Source organism: Clinocottus analis, unplaced genomic scaffold (assembly GCF_023055335.1).
Source record: "Clinocottus analis isolate CAN_PGR_092001 unplaced genomic scaffold, fCliAna1.0.p SCAF_24, whole genome shotgun sequence".
NCBI classification, from domain to species: Eukaryota; Metazoa; Chordata; class Actinopteri; order Perciformes; family Cottidae; genus Clinocottus; species Clinocottus analis.
Genome location: NW_027175976.1, coordinates 4,321,924 through 4,340,000, shown reverse-complemented (window position 1 = coordinate 4,340,000; position 18,077 = coordinate 4,321,924). Strand labels below are relative to the sequence as shown.

The following is an 18,077-nucleotide window of genomic DNA, read 5'->3' as shown; positions in this document are numbered from 1 at the left end:
GCACGTTGTGGTCTTGCCCAAGGGCACGAGGGTAATTTACAGTGGGGCGGGCGGGGGTTAGGGGGAGGGGGCAATTGACTTCTCCCACACCTGCATTTGTTTCCCTGTGCTTTTCAGTCCATCACACCTACCAGCACAAAGTGGGAAAGCTGAAGAAACGCTTATGGAGAGCTGAGGATTAAATAAATCCAACAAAATCTCCACCCCCCTCCTCCGTTGTCAACATTGGCTTGGCCTTTATCGTCATATCGGCTTCAAATGGAGTGTGAATGAGGAGATGAAATCCTTACCAAAACATACTTGGGAGACTTACTTATAGCAGGGGGGCTTTATAGGCCGCATAGTTGGCTCCAGGCCACATGCGCTGGTGGGAAGGTATGATAATTCCACTCCGAGTGTGTGCAGCGTGTGGTGTGAGGGACTTGAGGGGACTTGAGCCCACATGTGGGACCGGGACTGGGTTCTCACGGCTGCGAGCGGTCCCTGGGTCAAAACCCGCGCGGCCCATGCACCAAACAGCCCTCCCATCATGACCCTGTTGCGAAGAGCCGCTTTCTTTGCTTTCTGCTGCTTTTTTTCCTCCTTTCCTTTTCGTCTTTGCAGCACGCACAGATGTGGAGAAGCTCTCGCTCAGCAGTTTCCCACCGCTGCAGACCCGTTTTCCATGCCCCCCCTCCCTCCCCCCCCCACTCCGACCCACCTCCTCCCCATAACACGAGGCCACCAGTTTGGAGCCATTAGTACAATCTGGACCGTGACGTTATTGCAGCTCGGAGTGCTCGTAAAAAGTAGCGAGCCGAGACGCGTTGCAGGTCCGCTGGGGAGGTTTCACGCACGGGTTGGTGTGAAGTCAAATCCTGACACGGGGCGTGAACTCAGGCTGTGTTTACGTGTTGTGAGGTACACTGAGGGGAGCAGGATGTGATTGAGTTCATTTTTTTTTCAAAATCCAAAACAAGCATTCCACATCATAAACAGCAGGATTGTTTTGGTTTCTGATATCTTTAAATTAGGAGATCGGCGCGATCTGTTTTTCCCCCTCTGGTGTCAAATATCTGAAAGGTGTGTTCAGATTAAAGCACTGCAGCGTTAACGTGTCCTGAACCACCAGTATTTCTGCTTTCATTTCTCAATGAGGGCAGCATTTCAAAGAGTTTTGAGCTACAACCAGAATACACTCAATTTCACTGAACAAAGTTAAAAAAAAAAAAAAAGAGCGAGCAATAAAGACTTTGTCTGAATTGTATCAACAGGTTTCACATGTCGATGCAAGGCCATGCATCACAATCTATGTCACTTCAAATGATTTGCATGTGTGCCACTGAGAGAGAGAATGTGTGTGTGTGTGCGTGTGTGTGTGTGTGTGTGTGTGGCAACCTCTGCCGACGTGTCTCGTGCTCTATGCCTTTTTAAGGACAGCGAGGCAGAGGGAGAAAACGCATGAGACGAAGCGGAGACGCATAACGGTTTGCACATACACACACACACACACACACACACACACACACACACACACACACACGAGCGGTCCGACAGTTTTATTAGCCGTGATTGCTTCATAGCTATTTTCTTTTTTCCACGGTCCGATTGTGGATGTTGTAAAAAAGAAATGACGCAAAAACAACCTTCAGAAAGCCGGAGCAGCCTCGGTGTTATTGCAGCACCGAGGGGCCCCGTGGTTTCTCCGGGGGGGTCTGGCCCCCCTGAAGTTGGCCCTCCTCATCGGCGCGCTCTCGCAAAATAGTGGTGGAACTACGGCGCGTGAAGCGTACACGCACACGCAGCCTCCCCCCCCCCACCCCCACCCTCCTCCCTCGCCGGGGCCACGCAGACGCGGGCCTCGGAGAGGAAGCGGCGGTCGGCTAATTCGATCCCGGGTTGTTTATGGGGCGCCACAATGTTGACATTGTGCCGTCTATTTTTAGAGCCACTCTCGCTAATGCTTTAGAAGAAAAGGGCCCCAAAGTGAAGAGAAGCGTCTCCGAAGTGACCTCACTCCCATTCGGAGACGAGAGGACTCTCGATTGGCTGCTTTATATATATATATATATATATATATATATATATATATATATATATATATATATATATATATATATATATATATATATCCTACAATGACAGTCGCTGACATGTGGTCGCCATTCCTGGAATTCCCCTGATGCCCCCGCGTTGATTTGTCTTCACGCGTCGTCGCCGAGCCACGCCAGCGCCCTCGGGCCGCTCTGCCGTTTGCTTTCCAAGCACGTTTGGTCCATTCATGGTGCCCAGAGGATGAACCCACGTGCCCTTTTCCTCTCTCTCTCTCTCTCTCTCTCTCCAAATCACGAGGGAGAGGGTTCTAGTGAGCGCTCACCTCCAAAGGACGGAAGAGGTCACCGTGCCTCGGCTGTCAGACGCTCGCGGAGGACGGGGATTTGACGCTGCAATGGCGACGACAAGAAAAGCCGGTCGCCGCCTGCGTGCTCCGTGTGCCGACCCGAGCCCAGTAAGGAAGTGGGAATAGTTTATTACGGGACGATAGGAAAGCGAGAGGCCTGAACTTGTGAACAGCTATCCATTTTTTGCCTTTTCCTCCCTGATTCCCTCCCTGAGTGAACAAGACCTCGACGGTTCGACCTCCTTGGAATGCTCGCACCAAAAAAGTACAAACTGAAAGAAAACAAATCCACACACTTCACCGCGGAAGGGTTTCGGCCCAAAGACTTGTAAGTCTCGATCATCTAGAGAGAGAGAGAGAGCGTTTTTCTTTCCCTCGGTTGGAGGAACCAGTCGGGCCGAGCGAGTGGCGTCGGATGTCATCGCTCCGTCGCGAGCGCGTTTGTCAAAACACTGCCACTGTGACGGAGCGCAGGTGGACTTTCTTGGCTCGCGGCGGCGCGTTTCTCACGCGGTTCTGTTCACCGCGCTCTTCCAAAAGTCATGGAGCGAACTGCCGCGAGTACTCCCACCTGTGCAGCTTGTTTTTTTCTCTCGACGATTTCATCCACGGAGGTGGATTCGCTCACGCTGCGTTCACTGACCGCCACGGGGCCGGACGTTGCTCGTCACGGCGGGGGTGACCTCACAGTCCAGTCCCGCCTCCTGGGACCAGCGGGTCTGCACGGGGCTGCAGTTGGATTATGGCGCTTATTGAGTTTACCGGGCCCGGTTGTTGACGCGAGGGCCCGACAGGCCGGAGCGGAGCAACACGGACGAACGTCACGCACGCTCTTTTGCACACTCGTCGTGAGCACAGAACGGCGTCCTCTTGTGTGTGTGCTGTGAAAGCGTCCTCATTCGTGCCATGGAGCACACGCGAAACTGGTCGAAAACGCAGCGCAGAGGCCGGTATGACATCAACATTTGCTTCCAATGAGACGTACCTCGCACTCGGGACTCCCCCGTACTGTACAGTGTGTGTCACGCGATACCGTGCGGGGGCAATCGCCCTGACAACTTTGTGTGATATTCTGCTGAAAAGAACCATATGAAACAGCGGGGGTTTGTTTGGCCCTGTGTTTTTTTTCTTCTTCTTCTTCTTTTCTCTCTCTCTCCGCAATCTCACGTCTCCTTTGGGATGTTTTCGCAACAACGGAGGAGAGAGCGAGAGCACTTGGAAATGGAGACGGCTGAAAAGTAAACATTAATTTCCGCAGCCAGAATCTCTGAGTCTGGTGCAGATTAAAGCTCTCCTCCAGTGAGAAAGCAGCAGTGTTGAGTTACGTTCAGTGTGTGTGTGTGTGTGCATGTCTGTGTGTGTGTGTGTGTGTGTGTGTGTGTGTGTGTGTGTGAGAATCCGAAAGGCAGTGGGTGGATGATCTAATTGTACATTTTTTACTCTTGAAGGCAGAAACAATGGTCATCCCCTTGTGTATTTGTGAATGCGTGTGTGTGTGTGTGTGTGTGAGAGTGTGTGTGTGTGTGTGTGTGTGTGTGTGTGTGTGTGTGTGTTTGTGTTACAGTGACCCCTGTGTCCACTAATGTCCTCTCTAATGTGGTTCGTCAGGGGCCAGAGGGAAAGCATGGACTAGATCCTCTCACATCTACCATGGTGTGTGTGTGCGTGTGTGTGTGTGTGTGTGTGTTTGTGTGTGTAAGTTGACAACTTCCCATTTATGCATTTGTCTCAATTAGTGTAAACTGTGGTGATACGATACTCACACAGGGTGGAAATGTTTCGATAACGTCTCCAACACACCCGCTCTTTGTCTAATCTTGGAACAGCAACGGGGAGATAGAAACTTCATGTTTTCATTTTTTTCTTCTTAAGCTGTGGACTTAAGTTCCCTCTCATACACTTAGTAAGAAACACGCAATGAGGACAATCAGATTAGGGATGACTTCAGGTGCTCTGCAACCACAGAAGAAGTCCACGTCTATGACGTCACCTCTCATGGATTACAGTTCTCAAGTTCTTCTGCAACCAGCATGACATGAGAGGGTGGAGCCAAAACTACAATAACATACATTTCCTCCTGCTCATCTCCAAAACAGTTTCCGACAGTGATAGACGCACTTCGGGGGAGTAACAAGAGGAAGCTGCTCGTTCAACTCCTGTCCCGTTGCAACAACAACAAAAAAAAGAAAGAAATGAAAATCACATTTTTGGGGCTTTTTTCACTTGACCGTCGGTGCAGCCGAGGACATCTCCCCGCTTCCCCGTGAACTCCCTGTGTTGCTGTTTTTCTTACCCCGCCCTGACGGACAGCTCAGTCCGTCCTGCGTGTATTAATTAGTTGGACATACCGCAGAGCGTTTGACCTCAGGGTCATGCCTCCCTTTGCCTGCTCATTTCGAACCGAACGTCGAGGTTTCTCGCTGTATTCAGGGAGGTTTAACCGGAATGTTCACATGCAGGATTTAGGCTAAGAGCTAAGCTTTGGGGACTAATACCTGTGTACTCACGTCTGGTACATGGATGCATACGTGTGTGTGTGTGTGTGTGTGTGTGTGTGTGTGTGTGTGTGATGTCACCTCTGAGAATTTTGTCAGTTGGTGTATTTGGAAAACGGGTCTGAATAACTCGTGCTTTTTGGAGTAATTCTGCATTTTTCCCAGTGCATCCCCTTCGTGTGTGTGTGTGTGTGTGTGTGTGCGTGAGACTCTCCTTCAGTCTGGAGGTTCGAAGAATTATTTATTTGGAATTCCAGGTCAGGAGTTTCATGCCGAGGCCCCAGGGCTCCTATTGAAAAACTGGTGGCGACTGACTGAGTGACCCTCCCCTCCCCCCTCGCCCCAACTTCCTGTCCTCTTCACCCATCCAGCCCTTTCTTTTCTGCCCCGTCTTGTTTTTCATCACAGGAGCTTACTCCTGTCCGTTCTCGGCTTTTTATTGCCTCACTTTATAAAAACGTCCCGGCTACACCCCCGCCCCCATTCTTTCGTAATCTCATGAATGCGGCAACCGAAGCAAAAGCAACTAAAAACGCGAGATAACACCGGCCTGATTGAGGCTTTTGCAGGGAGACGAGAACCGAGCCGGGACCCGCCACGTCCCCGAGTTTGTTGGACGGGTCCAGCTTCGCCGTCCCGAAGGCGGCGCAGAAAGCACGCGGCAATTTGTTCTCCGCCAAAGGAGGCCCCTCGGAACGGACCTGGACCAGAGGAGCCGGGGGCCAAACCGGTGTCATCTTTCAAACTGCTGCGTAAAAACGAGCGTTTCGGTGGTTAACTCAATTTCCATCCCAAAAACGATAGTCCTCGAAGGATGACTCCATGTTTTCATGACCTCTAAGGCCAAAGTTCCCACTTGCCAATCAAACTTACTTCTAAACGTACATCCTCTGAGTTTGACATCTCTCATCATCTGTTTGGCAAAATTGGATGAAACTTGGATGGAGGGTGAATTAATCGTCTTGACTGTGGAGCGTCCAGAACTGCTGAGAGGAAGAAAACGTCACAGAGCTTCACGTCACGTGGAAAAGCAGCAGCCATCACGTGTCGGGCATGTTCGCATCAGCCAACGCTTCCTCACTCAATTCGACAAATATGGAGATGGAGGAGGAGGAGGAGGAAGGCAGATGGAACTATAGGACGTTCTGGACCCTGTTTGATTTCCCCCCACAATGACACACACAAACACACACAGTGTTCTTGTCTTCTTCCCAGCATCCTATCTCCTCCCATCTCTCACCTCGCAGTCGTAACAAACTTTGTTCCCAAACATCTGGCCCACGCCGACGTCAACCGGACTGCTCTCTGGGGCCGCTTGACTTTGCGACGAGGCACGACACAACCGCTGGCTCCGTGGCGAAATGCGAGGAGTCAGACGACTGCGTGCATCTGCTGCAAGTTTCTTTAAAGGGTCAGGAGGTCAGTCGGGGGGTAAGGGTCAGAGGTCGAGGCTTGTTTTGAGGAGGGTTCCTCTCTAGGGTGCACACACACACACTGTACTGTCTGAGGAATCGGCCGCAATGTGAACATCTGTTCAGCATAAAAACAAGACAAATGACAGACACACTCGTATGAAAGCAAATCCTCATCATATATATATATATATATATATATATATATATATATATATATATATAGTCTAAGGCTTCGGGCCTCTCTCACCCCTCTCCATCGAGGGAGCAAATCAGAACGAGACAGCAGGCATTTTAAACACAGCCGGAGCTCCGTGGCTATAAATAGAAAAATAGCTCAGCGGAGGAACACTCAAGTTCCGAGAGGCGAGGCGGGGAGAGTCATATCGGTTGCAGGTGTGTGTGTGTGTGTGTGTGTGTGTGTGTGTGTGTGTCTGTGTGTTGATGATTGTGCGGCTCACGCGTCTACCTGCAGTTGAAACAGGGTGCGAGCGTGTTTTAAGTCAGAGGGGCCTTCAGAGTGCAAAGGTGTGATCATTTGCATCCACTTCTCAGAGAGGCTCAAAGCTGAATGAGAGTTAGTGTCAAAAACACATTTTAATGCCATCTAGTGGACATAAAAAACTTCTCCCATTGTATTGTTCATACGTGCTACTTTCATCATATTCAACAATGATATATTACATCAAAACAAGTGAGTTATATGTAAATATTCAAATTAAAAGAGCTTAAATTTCTTTTTGAACACCACCGAGTTTTGATTAGAAGACTCTACGTCTTTACTCATAATACACATATCAATACATTAATATGTTCTTCATTTAAGATTTAAGAAGCTGCTATTGTGCAGAAGATATTTATTTTAATGTCAAATATTGTCATGTAGATAAACAATTAAAAAAATAATATTAATAATATAAATGTGATATGCTAAAACCCAATACGTGCTGTATTTTTTATTGAATTTAATGCGTGTATGTAAAAGTGCAGATTTAGAAAAGTACATGTAATGTGTTGTTTTGGCCACTAGAGGGCGCCATTGAGTTTTGAATAAACCTATGAGTTGAGAAGGTTCAGCAAGATCTGGACCCACACACACACACACACACGCACGCGCACGCACACACGCGCACACACACGCACACACACACACACACAATGATGATTAATTACAGTAAAAATGTGGGTGGGCTGCATTGCGGCCCCGTCACAGCTGCACACATCTGTCTGCTCGGCCTCTCCATGTCACAAATATCTTGCGAAAACATTACAATAGCTGATACCAGCTGCAGGCGGAGCATATTTCACAGCGCCGGGGCCAAATGAAACTGTTTAAAAATGCGTTGGACAGGGAGGAGAAACCCAAACAATTTGATGCCGGGCCCTGGAATGTGTTCGCTTTAAAAGGATATTTCAACAGGCCGACAACGCGCTGCGGACCACAAACATTTACACTACACAAACCGGACTGGAACTGCTGTCGCCTGCACAACCGATGCATGCATAGATCCCCCCCCCCCGACCTCCTCCTGCTTTATGTACTTTTAAAACAATTTAACCAATGAAACCGCCTGGTAAATGTTGTTATTATCAGACATTTGCAAAAGTATTCTCATAAGACATCTCCAGTGGAGTGGAGTTGTTTGTACTGTCACCAACACTCATGTCTTACTCTCTTGCTCTCTCTCTCTCTCACACACACTCTCACACACACACACACACACACTCACAAACATAACAATGTGTGTTTGTACTGCTTTAGTCGGGAACAGCGTCACTTCCAAGCAGAGATCAAATTCTCTCCTGCAGAGCACCTTCCCAGAACATTAGTGCGTATGTGTGTGTGTGTTAGAAAGAGAGAGTGTGTGCATAAGATATTAGTTTTTAAAAACCAGTAGTCTCCTACATAAAAAAACAGGATCGTCGGCCTACTTTTTGTGTGGCATGGAGCTTCTAGTCAAACGCTTCAAGCGCGCAAAAAAGGATACTTACGTCACTTTTCTTCCCCAAAAATAAATGCTTTTCTGCCACATTCTCTACGGATGATCGCTAAAACACAGGAGAGCATCATCAGCCAGCTCAGGAAGGTTTTTCTGTGTTTGTTTTACCTTTCTGGACACCTGGCGTCACGTCGGTCTTTCCCTGGAAAGAAAACATTCCATCAGCGCAGGAAGCGGCCCGTTTTACACTTCCAGCAACGGCGGCGGCGGCTTGTTTGCAATAAACCGAAGACGCCGCGGGCGGTTGGCGCGGAACAGCGATGGCCGACAACCTGTGAAGAGAGTGTCTCGCTTGTATTGTCCCCCACGCCAGGATGAAGGCATCTACCTGTTTGAGTTCACTCTGTTTTAGAAGCACAGGTGTCGCCGCGCGTCACCTTTCTGGGCCTCATTATTCAGGCCGAACACAAAGCAGACGCCTTCCCCTCTCAAGACACCTGAAAGGAACACAGAGGGGGGTTCACGGGTGGATGTGGCATCCCAGGTGACAATTAGCATGCGGGATACGCGCTTCAAGAACCAAGGAAAAGGCCTTTTTTTTTCACCCGCGGGGCGAATCCACTCAATCCACTTTGTCCTCTTTCCAGACCTTAGTGTGACTAAAGATGCCCGTGTGCTTCGGGAGATTCACAATGAGGTGTGTCGGTCTGGTTTCCCCTCCCGCTGAGGGTTGCAAATTTGCCGTGATTTGACCTAATTGGAGGCGGCGGCGGCGGCGGCGGCGGCGCTGCTAGTGTTTAAAGAGCAGGAGCGCGGGACACGGGGGGAGAAACGCCGCCGGAGCAGAGATACGAAAAAAAGGGGAAGAGAGTGAGAGACAAGAGAGAGAAAGAGGAGAGGGGAGGGGGGAGAAAGAGGGAGCGATGGGGTGAAAACACACACACACACACACACCTGGGTTGGATTAGCCCTAGCTAGCAGGGAGGCTACGTGTTAATGGAGCTTTAATAGTCTCTGAAATGACTACCGCAGCCATACAGTGTGTGCATGTGTGTGTGTGTGTGTGTGTGTGTGTGTGTGCATGTGTGTGTGTGTGTGTGCATGTGTGTGCGTGTTTGAATTCTGTATTTCTTCATGTTTACCTGCATGTACTCGTGCCTTTTTTGGTTTTATGAAGTGATTCAATCTTTCCACTTGGCTTTTCCCGCTGACAGCCGGCCGGCGGGAAAAGCCGACTCGCCGGGCGATCATAACACAACAGCACGAAATAGATGTTTGGATTCGGTTCATCGGGTGCGCTTTGCAGGGTTTAGTCGGGGAATCCACGTTGGCTTGAAAGGATGCTTTTACTTTTTGCGCGAAAACCTGACAATGACGCGGAAACACACACACACACACACACCGAACAGCGCGGCATGCGAGGAGAAGTGACCAGGTCCCGTGTCGCGTAACGCCGCCGCGATGTAAACACTGACCCCCTCCCCCCCCTCCCCCTTCCAACCCGGCTCCGGGAACAAAGAGACACAGAGAGCATCCTTCTCCGAACGTAAGCATTCGAGAAGGGATAGTTTATACGTGTTCAACGGCCTCTGACGCAGTTTCTTGGGAATGGAAAAAAAAAAGAAAAAAAAGTGAAATTATTAATAGAAACATCGAGCAGCGACGATGTCGAGAGGTGCAAAACGCGGTCGGCCTTGAACGCCACTCGCGTCACAGCTTTCTCGACTCCGTGGCTGTTCTGCGGAGGGGTTGATTGATGGGAGCGGCACTTCCATTCAATTTTTTGAGGAACACGTTCAGCATTGAGTCCGACGTTGTAACTCCATGCACACTGTGGAGAGTGTAGGTCACGTTTTTATGGTGAGAAAAGCCTCACTCATCTTGAAGTCATAACTCTTGTTTTACCGCTGGGTGACAGGAGAGTGGTTGGGCGAGTGCAAGTGCAGCAAAAGAGTCTGAAATATATCCAAAAGCTTGATAGAGAAGATGGAGGAACCGGGAATGATTCACGCCGATGTGGAAAAACTCAGAAGGCATTCAAATCCCGCTTCTCAATTTACGCTCAAGTACACTTTTGAGCACGTTGTGGTTTCAAAGTTCATAACCACACATCTGTGGACTGACATATTGCAGAACTTCATACGCTCATGTCAATATGGACCGCTGGCAGGTTGCAGCATCAAACAGGAAGAGAATCAAAATTACATTTCGTGACAGAATACATGTTTTATTGAATACAAATGAATATGCAAAGCCGTGGTTGACCACCTCCACCTGTTTACTTAACGGTGGAGTTACAGTTTGGTAATCCCTCTCTAACACACACACACACACACACACACACACACACACCAAAAAGAAGTTTGGAAGAGGCTTCGTATCAGTAGGACAGGTTAGAACAGGCACCATCTATTTCATGGTTAAAATGACCCAACGGAGGGAAAAACTGCTGCAAACCCAGTATGTGTGTGTGTGTGTGTGTGTGCGTGTGTGTGTGTGTGTGTAGCATGATATGAGGTGGTGGGAGTGTGGGTGGAGCCAACAGGGGAGTCGAGTTTGGATTCCAGCCGCATTCCAGAGATTGAAAAAAGAAAAAAGAAAAAAGAAAAAGGGATGGGATGGATCCGTCAACCCCCACCTCCTGTCTCCCTTCCACCTCTTTTTTCTTCGTCTCATCCCATGCCTCCACCCAAACACACACAAATGCACACCCATACACGCTGGGCCGGCCTGGTGAAGCTCAAGTTAAATCACATGACGATACCGTGTGGGAAATAACAAAAAACAAGCCTCCTTAGAAGATAAAAACTACACGTTGGAGGTTGTTTATCAATGAAACTCAACTTCAAGTGAAGGTTTTTGGGGTATAACAAGGTTTAAGTCAATATCCTTCATGTTTCTTCCTGTCAATAAATAATAAACCATAAATAAAAGGATTGTCAGCGTGGCCCCTGCCATGAATACTCACATGAGCACCACATGTATTCATCCAGAGCAGGAAATAGGCCCTAAACAATGCTCTACTAACTCCTGTTGGAGTAACATGTGCTCAAGACCACAATGGCCAGCATGCGCATCTCAGTCATGCATGTGGTGTGTCACCAGCTCCTGACTTTAGCATTAAAGCACCTCGCAGGAAAGTAGTCCCAGGGAGTTCAGATCTGCAGCTTTTTCAGATGTAATCTACCATTTTACTTCACACGCGGGATGGAATCCTGAACATTTAGCTTCAGTGAGGTCAGAGATGACGCTAACCGGACCGTTTATCAGCGAGAAGGAACTTCGCGACTGGTCCCGTCGCATCTTCGGACGAATCAACCGTTTTGTCCCTCAGCCGCGTTACCGGCGGAAGGATAAAAGGCTGTCATCTGTGCGCTGGAGCGCTCGCAGCTGCTGTGTTTACGCCGCACGCTAAATATTTACACCCCCGAAAACTGAGAAGGAGCTGAGGCCGCTCAGTTTGACTGATGCGTACCGACCCCCTGTTCTGCATGCGTACGCGAGTATCCTCGTAAAGGTTTCAACACAACAAAAAAAAAAAAATACGCAAAAAGAAGAATCTCGGGAATCCAAAACACACACAGGCTGATAAACACAGTTGACAGGGTATGTCCAAGCAATGTCACTGCTGCTGGGTTTTTTTTTTTGTCGGAGTTCAAATGAGCCTGCAGCGAGGAGGCCCCGGCCGAAGGCAACAGTGACGGACGGACGCCGACACGCTGCTGCGAAATGACGGGGTGAAGACGAAGGGGTGCAACTCAAGGTTAAAGAAGGACGACGAGGAGGAGGAGGAGGAGGAGGAGGAGGAGAGGCGGTATTTAAAATGCGACGTCCTGGAAAGCACCTGCAAAAAAACAAAACATATTCAGACGAGTTGATTTGCATCTGAAATAAGTGAACCGCGCTGATTATCATAGAAAACAATAAAGGGCAGAGGAGTAACGTGATACTCGTCCGTGTTGTCGACACACGTCCTCGCCTCGGCTGCTCGAGTGATTCTGTCTCAACCTCATTTGCATGAAGGAAAAAAAAGAAGAAAAAAAAAGGGATTCACACAAAGCGCCGGCGGCACGACGCAAACTCGTCCGCACGCGGGCAGCCGATTGGCGGCGGCGGCGGCGGCGGCCGACACACAATATGTCACTGATTGCCGCGGCCAGTTGATTGCTCAATGCACAGAGTCCATGAGCAGAAGTGGACTCTGTCTCAAGGGGAACAAAACCCGCCGACCCACACCTCCACAGATCAATATCCAACACGCTGCGTTTGGTTTCTTTCATCCGCACAGCAACCAAAGTGCAGGGACGCGACTCGCCCGCCGTTTCGGCCTTCAAAAGTTGCCGATATCGCGTGATGTCATGTACTTCGGCGGTGGATTTACGACAAAGTAAATCATTTAGATTCACAGACTCAGATCTCGAGCTTTTCGGGGAGTGGTCCTCGTTCCCACAATCGTCGCGAATAGATCCCGAACATACGCGATGGCAGATTCATACGCACAAAGGCCGGTGTGCAAACACACACACACACACACACACACAGGCAGAGTGTTTGGATATGAAGGTGCAGAGAGAGAGAGAGCCGAAGGGAAGGCTGAGCCAGCGTGCGCACGTCACATCACTCAGTGGACATTTTATTCCGTTATTCAAGCTTTTCCAAACCCCTCTGGAGAGTCGCTCAGTTCTTCTGGTCCAAACCTTCTGCGTCAGGCAGAACCAGGAGACAAAGTGTTTTTCGAACTTCGGGTCCCCTCGATGCTTTGTAACACGAGTGCAGGGCCGCCTTTAATGACAGAAAAGGGTCTGAATGTGCGGGAAGGCATCCCGCGTTTGTTGTGTTTTTTTTCGGGCGCAAGCGAGAAAAAAATGAGTCGCGTTGGTATTCAGGAGACATATTGAAGTGGCCCAGACAATTCTGTGTGTGTGTGTGTGTGTGTGTGTGTGTGTCCCCTCCTCCCAGATCTAACCTCATGTGATCACGTCGATCTGCCTCCCTTTTCCCATAATGATCCAGACGCTTCCACTGTGGTGCCATGGCAACAAGTCAAGACTATTTTCTGCATACGAGCACAGACATCTCGGCAATTACTTTTTCCCACGGCCTTTTGCGATGTTCCCTCAGCAGCTCGGATTTTGAAAATGATTGCCGACGGCCGCAGACGAGGCAGCATTTATGATATCACATGTTTTTACAATAGGTCTGTCGGACGGACATGACACGATTTGACCACTTGATATGTATTCATATACATAGACAGTTGACATACACACACATTCGATGGGCTCGGAGGGGACAACAGTGGGTTTTGAATGTAAAATAAATCAGCGCATCATCGTATTGCACGCTGACACTTTGGTGTACAAACACTTGCGTACGCACACTACCACACAGACATACACACACACACACACACAAGTACTTGTTATTGTGCTGTCCGACACAGCTGGCGAGTGGAGACACCATGGCAACTGTTGTGGCAGAAAACATGAAGGAGGCGTGGGAGGAGGAGGACACCGAGTGTGCTGGTGTGTGTGTGCGTGTGTGTGTTTGTGTGTGAGAGTGCATTAAGGGGGAGGAGCCGCAGCTGAAAGACAAGATATCTTCACTTAACTATAAATTAACTTTATTGTACAGGCAACAAACCCATTCAGCACACACACACACACACACACACACACACGACTGGTTGGCTGCCAGCCACACAAGCCGACAGAGCGTCAGGCAGGAAGACGGATAGATGGGTAAAAGGGTGGAAGGTCAGATCACATCACATGCATGCGGACGGCGAGACAGGCGGATGGAGGAGACACACACACGCACGCACACACACACACACGCACACAAAAAGAAGAAGAAAGAAGTACGTTTCAACTGGAACGAGACCAAGAATGCGGTTGCGGCTTTCGCTCGGAGAATCGACGCTTTTTCTTTTCCCCCACGTGCGGATGGAGTCGACGTGGCTCATTCGGTTAATTCCTCGCCACGCCAGGCCAACAAACGACAAACCAAATGGAGGAAATGACCCAAAACCAAACAAAACCAAACAAAAGCGTTTGTATGAGAGAATGAATGTTGACATCTGATAGCAAACGGAGCCGTAGCAGCGCTCACGGCGAGCAAACAACGCTCAAATTACAATAAGAAACTGTACCAGCGGCTCAGTTTCACCTCTTTTTTCCTTCCGCCAAACCCAATTCCTAACCCCACCGATTGAGATCAATCAACAATTCCTCCGCAGCTACAGAAAGAAATGATGACGTAAGAGAAGTTAATGGATTTCTGCCCGCTGTTGGAGGCCGCTCCTTCACCCGGGCTCCTCAAAGAGGGGGCGGGCGGGGGGGGGGGCAGATTCCTCGAAGCGGATTTGAATCCATTCTCCGGTACGGGGACCGAGTGTTTTGTGGGAAACACCACGGTGGTCTTTTGCTGCTCGATTTGGCGCAGCGGCGTCAAGATGCTGCGACTCCACGTCACACGGAGACGACGTCGCAAATCATTGTCGCCGACACGTGCGGAACGATTCAAACCGTCGGAGAGTAGAGTCAAAGCATCGAGAGGGCGTCGGCCCCGTTTTGCTTCAGACGAAAACGCTTTTTCCCGAGGAAGTGCTTTCCATCCAAATTGCAACCAGAAAAGTGGTGCACCTCGCCACTTTGCTGCTTTCACCGGCGTCACAATATTTCTCCCTATTTTCTAAACGTAAGCCTCGGGTCAGGGCCAAGCATTTTCCGCTGAAGAGCAGTCACGACCCGCCCGCCGCCTTGAGCGCGGTCTAATGGAGGTCGAAAGCCATACGGCAAACGCTGCTAGTACCCAGAATCCTCAACTTACACATCCCCCCCACCCCCCTCTGCATCTCACTGTCGATTGGCCCTCAGGACTGAGTATGGAGATTTAGGACAACTGGGTTGGCCTGTTGATAGAAGAGTCCAGATTGAATCCAGACCCACGCCGTCGTCACGTTGTGTGTGTGTGTGCGCGCGCGTCTGTGTGTGTGTGTTTGGTGGATGTTGAGTGATCAGTTCCTCTAAAAAAACATTTTCCCCCCCCCCGCTGCACGACGGCCGTCTCTGGAGGGAGGCTGTGGTCCAAGACCCTTAGCGAGACATAATTCCTTAATATATTTGTTTGCGCGTGTGTGTCTTCTGTATTTACCTCCCAAGTGAAGCAGTGTAGCACTGTCTCTCTCTCTCTCTCTGTCTTTTTTTTTTGTACTCACACACACACACTCGCTCACACACACTCACATTCCCCAGCACTGAGGTCATCCCCCAGAGTTGCTTTGTGCAGCTCCTGCTGTAAATTCGTTTACGTGTGCCCAGTTTTCAACCATTCCTCCCCCCCGACTACACCCCCCATCTCCCCTTTCTCTCGTTTTCAGTCTCTTACCCCCCCCCCCGGTCTTCGGGGCCGTGTTGTGAAATCGAGGTCAAAGTTCACCGGACGAGAGAGCGGCGGATGCAAACGCAGAGACCGCGAGCTGAAAAGAAGGAAAACGATTCCCGGTTACGCTCTTTTGCCCTTCAAAAAAAACCCAACGTTTTAATCAGCTGTGCGATTGTCATAGTTTTTTTTGTCTCGCTTCTGAGCAGCTGCATGTGATTACGATCACATATTACATCTCTCTCTCTCTCTCTCTCTCTCTCTCAAGAAAGCTCTTCAGAGCGCTCGACAACATACCATCAGGCTGAAAAATGCAGTCATGATTCCTGCAGAAACATGGGACATGTTTCTTTAAATATTTGATTCTGCGAGCTCGGGCACGCGGTGAGTTCACTGTAACAAACGCCGTCGCTTTTGTTGTCGTCGTGTCGATTGGACGTGATCACGTGACGTCATTCCTGACCCCTTCTTGCTCGCGGTTTTCACCCAGCGGCCTCCGGGAGCGAGACGAGCGTATTTTGCGCATGACGTAGCGAGTGCCAATGGGCCGATATTTGTGCTGGTGTTTTGACGGAACAGATCGAAGGCTCCGTCAGTCACCGGATCGCCTTCGAGCGCTCTAACGGAAGACTTTTCCGCTCAACGGAGCGGTTTCAAAACGCAGGCGCCGCGGCCTTTTTGGCGACCGAGCGGCGCACGCGTTGGCGTCTGAACTCCAAGCGGCCCCTCTGCGCATCGAACCCTCGACAGCCGGGACGCGACACATCGCTGCAAAAGCGGGCCAAGCCAACAGCTGAAAAGCCCCCCGAGTGTGTTTTGAAGTTCATATACGGTCACACGGGGGCCTCGTTTGAGCCTCGTTATTATGGTTTTTTTTAACAAATTCAAGATGACATGAGAAGGGATGGCCAGCTGAAGGGACATGTCCATGAAACATGCAGCGCAAAAAATACACACCGCCATCTTCCTCCTCTCCTCCCTTCTCTACTTCTTCTTGTCCTCCCTCTCCTTTAGCTTTCCCTCCCTCTCCCTCAGGCTCAGTGTGTGTGTGTGTGTGTGTGAGCTATGGTCATACTGGGACAATTGAAACTCCATTTTAGGAGACAATTGGCTCCTCCCACAGGTCCATAAAACACAGCTTCTAAAGCCTCACGACTGAACTTCAGTGTTTTGAAGGAGGGGAACGACTGTCTTGAGGTCTCTCTATCTTCCTCCCCTCTTCTATGTTCTCCTCACATCATCTCCAAGAGTGTAGTTCCTTCAGCATTGACAAGACACTTCGAATAGCTGGATTGGCCAATTTTGTCATTTTGCTGTTTCTAAAAGGTCTTGCGGTCCACTTATAACGGTCACAGTTACAGTGATCATCCGCTCAAAAAAGCTTGTGACAACAAGTCCTCTTTCAAATGATTCGCTCTGAGAGTGATCAAGTAGTACTTATATACTGGGTATGTATATATCGACACATGTAGAGATAGTTAGATGTCAATCTGCATGATCAATAAATACAGAAACATTATTATGTATGCCGATATCGTCATCAATTTGAGTCAGAAAAGATCCCTCACATGGATAAAATCATTACCGCCACTGAGTTTATATCATGAACAGAATCATTTCTGCACCAATGGCTGAAACCCCATCTGATAAAGACGACGTAATCAGCTGGGAAACACAATGAATACCTCATTAAGTGGACATTGGGTTGAGATTATTTTGTCACAAATGTTTAAACTGGGCTAAGATCCAGATGGAACAGAAGACGGGCGTGATTATGGACGTGTGAATCCAACAAAGCGGACCTGACATTAATAAGAATAAGACACACACACACATACAGCTGCTTGAATAACCGTGGGACTCCATCTTCTGTCCCAATTTCATTTAATCACCTGCCGTGGTTTTTTGTTGTTGAGGCTTTTGGTTTCCTGTAACCGTGCCGTGCTGCGATGACGCCCGTGTGAGTCACACACTTACCTGTGCGCCGCGGTTTGTCTGTTATCTCTGAGTGGTCCTCTCGACGTCTCGGCATTCTTTGAATGTCGAAGGCCCGATCTGATCAGCAGGGAGGAGCTCACCGTCTCTCTCTCAGCCGACTGAGTCACACGTTTACTGTTTATTAAATAAAGACAAGAATGTGGTCAGTTTGTGCCTTTCTCAATAAACCCACGCCTGCAGAGCCAAGCAAATACTTTTCATTAACTCTCAATGTTGTGTGTGTGTGTGTGTGTGTGTGTGTGTGTGGGAGGTCAGCTTATACCCCTCGGCCACTGTTCCCGTTTGTTTTGTGTGTTTTTTTTATTATTTTTTATGCGAGGCAGAGATTGCCCAACGCCGGTTTCACATTAAGTGTTACACAAACCCTGACTGGCCTTCTGTTGAGAGTCTTCCAGTGAGCTGGCCCTTTTCAAAGTCGCTCTTAATGGCTTTTTTTTTTATTTAAAATTTGGGAATGCTCATGAATAAA

At 49.2% G+C, this 18,077-nt stretch overlaps 1 protein-coding gene across 1 annotated transcript in view; it reads left to right on the top strand.

Annotated features, from left to right (window-relative positions):
* LOC137794096 (rho GTPase-activating protein 6-like) overlaps positions 1-18,077 on the top strand; it is a 50,529-nt gene that overhangs the window by 997 nt on the left and 31,455 nt on the right. The window lies entirely within an intron of this gene.